Here is a 3,247-nt window from a genome sequence, read left to right as displayed (position 1 = left end):
TCAGTATGTAGTGTCTCTACTTTAAAGAGTCCTCTCCTGCTGATGTTCAGGTGTATATCAGTATGAAGTGTCTCTACTTTAAAGAGTCCTCTCCTGCTGATGTTCAGGTGTATATCAGTATGTAGTGTCTCTACTTTAAAGAGTCCTCTCCTGCTGATGTGCAGGTGTATATCAGTATGTAGTGTCTCTACTTTAAAGAGTCCTCTCCTGCTGATGTGCAGGTGTATATCAGTATGTAGTGTCTCTACATGTCTCCATGCTTTAATGTTTCTCTGTGCTGCAGCACCTCTTTTCACCCTCTGTCTGAAACCAGAGCCCAGTCAGCTCTGATTGGTTAGCTGGACGGCTCTGTTGTGATTGGTCAACCACTTAGAGATGTCCCACCCCTTAGCCTACCAAGTCTGAGTGCTAGCTCATGGATGCACGAGTACTAAATACACAAAAGTACAATCAGAACGCTTCTCATGACCGTTTCTTTAATGCAGTTCAGAAACCTCTTTTCACATTGGTGATATCAACTTCTCTTTTGTATGATTATCAATGCAGGGTGGGGTCTGGTGTGCTGCTCAAAGGCACTGAAAAGCCCGGCAGTGCCCAGGAGGTGAACTGGAAACTGATACTTTGTCCAGTCTAGGAACTGGCGCCCCTTTCATTTCTGATCTTTTGGCCCCCCAAAAGAAACAAATAAGTTAACCTTCCAGTGTCCTGCCCCCCGGGGGATTTCTCAGTGTCACTGTCCTAACAAGGGGGTTCAGGCCTCTTCAAGTCTTTCCAGTAATCCACCAGCTGTTTTGGAGACCCCAGGATGTAAGTGATGATCTTGGAGTATTCGCAGCGATTAAACTTTGTGTTATAGGCCTTGAACTTGGACGGATCAGGGGGAGATTGGGGAGAAAGACCCAGCTTTTTCATGCAAACTCCAACATAAGCATCCTCTATGTTAAAGTAATTAATCGATTTGAAGCCTCCACAATCTTCTCGGGAAGATCGTTGGAGAAGACGTATCCCATGCCCAGAGTGTAGGTGGGGTATAAAGGCTCCGGGTACATCTCCACAGGGACGTACCACTTGGAGTTCTTTGAGCGGATGACGGGACTGTTCCACATGAGCATCCCGGTCAGGTAGTTCAGCTTGGGGATGTCCGGCTTCTGTAGCATCATCACTAAATTGTCAATGTTCAGGAACATGTCCGAGTCCACCTTCATGGCGTACGCGGCTTCGGGGCAGCGAGTGGCCAACCAGTCCATGATCACCATGGTTTTGATGGTCAGATTGAGGTAAGTGTCCAGGAAGTCGCTCTGGATCAAGTCGTGGTGCAGCCGGTTCTCCTGTTGGAGGTTCTCCTGCAGCGCATCCACATCGGCTCCTCTATAGAGGCCCAGCATGAACAGGGTGAGCACCACATCGCCCTGAACCTCGCTGCTGTTGCCCCACGTCTGCCGGATGGCGTCCCGAGCCGCCACGTTCTTAGGTGCCACTGGAACCATCAAGACCAGGAAGGGGGTCTTGGTCTTGCACACTTCTTTGTTATCCATTACAAAGTGGTAGTTACGTGGGTAGGCTAGATGGAACTGAAGAGCCTTGGGAGGTACGGTAGGAGGTAGAGTAGTTTGTTCTGTGGTTTCATTGAGTTGAACTCTGTCTTTCGATCGGTTACGGTAAAGAGGAGGCCGATGAACCGGATTTATAAACCTCTGGTAGTGGTCTTTGAGTGAAAAGCTGGACCGCCATGACAGGGAGTTGCTGGAACAAAAGACAAGCAGCACCAGACAGAACAGGAGCAGGTACCGGAAGCAGGGGTTCAGCCAAGGCCTCTTCAGTGGTCTAAAAAGAGAGGAAATGAAAGGTAAAACATGTGGGAACTTATTTGGGGAACTGGGCTTCATCTGGTTTTATCTGCATTTGGAAAATTAGTACCAAGAGGTTACCATTTTAGAGATTTTAGATTTATTTTCTAAAATATTCAGATTTCTTTTAATTTAATTTAGATTACAAAAATTCAGATTCTCTTTTTTTTTTATTGAAAATCTCTAAAACGGTCCCTTGTTGTAATTCTAATTGTATCGGTGCTACATAAGGTGAACTAGAATGAACTGTTTACCACTTTATTGATGATTACTTGTGGTAATTTCATACTCGGAGCAAAGGAAAGATACACAGTGGCTTTAAATTGAGTGCAAAAACATATGGCTACAGTACCATTGAGATAAGATAAAGTGAGCTATACACCGTATCAACACAGCAACAGGAAGCAGCATGAAAGAGGAACATGGAGGCACTACTGGGTGAGCCCACAGCAAGCACAGTGTCAGGGGAGTCAACCGTAACAACCAGGCAGAGAATCAAGAAGACAACAAAAAGTCTGAAAATGTCCACGAAAAGACACAACTCACTCAAAAAAACGATTATAGGTCTGAGTTACTCCAGTCTATCTATTTTGAGTTTGTTTGATGAAAAATATATATGTTTTGAACTGAACATATTTACATCTAATAGAACCAACATATTACTATGTGATTTTAAATTAACATGATTTGTTTACGTTGATGCAAGGGGGGAAACATAATTGGATTTAATTATACCAGCTAAAAAGCATGGCTTTTAAATGAGCAAGATTCACTTAGTTTGACCTGACGTGAATTGAATGCATTGGTTTAATGACACCTGCTAGTTTGAGACGCATGACGTAGTAATCTATCGCGCGAGGCACACCACGGAGGAAGACCGCAGCACACACGAGGGAAGACCGCAGCACACACGAGGGAAGACCGCAGCACACACGAGGGAAGACCGCAGCACACACAGGGAGACGACCCCCATGGTAAGTAGTCCTATCTAGATTAATTAATGTATTGACGAGGTCTACAAATATGAAACATCGTTGGTATATGAGGTGATATCATACACCTACCGTGAATATTGACCCGTGAAGTCAGCTAAATTGATGTTAAAGTGTTTCACAACTAGCGGCTAGCTAGCTAGCTAGCTTCTTGGCATATATCGTGCACGTTGCCTTGCTGCCATGAACTCTAACGCCATATTTCCATTTTTTTTTTAAAAGATGTCATAGTGCCTGCACGTTATATCAATTAGAAATAATAATACAACACTAAATGTATGTAAGGGCTAGTGGAGCAATAACTACTGGAATGCAGGGTGTAGTGCTGCCGGTGTTCCGGTTTAACTGGTTCCCCGATCAACTGGTTGACAGATGTGGAGGCGTGGCCTTCGACTGAAATACACATTT

At 44.6% G+C, this 3,247-nt stretch overlaps 1 pseudogene; it reads right to left on the bottom strand.

Annotated features, from left to right (window-relative positions):
* Positions 1-548: 548 nt before the first annotated feature.
* On the bottom strand, positions 549-3,039 carry LOC117458593 (beta-1,3-galactosyltransferase 2-like; annotated as a pseudogene).
* Positions 3,040-3,247: the final 208 nt, after the last annotated feature.

This window comes from Pseudochaenichthys georgianus, chromosome 14, assembly GCF_902827115.2.
Source record: "Pseudochaenichthys georgianus chromosome 14, fPseGeo1.2, whole genome shotgun sequence".
In the NCBI taxonomy this organism is placed as follows: Eukaryota; Metazoa; Chordata; class Actinopteri; order Perciformes; family Channichthyidae; genus Pseudochaenichthys; species Pseudochaenichthys georgianus.
The sequence above is the reverse complement of the archived record's forward strand: the minus strand, read 5'-3'. Positions and strand labels throughout refer to the sequence as shown.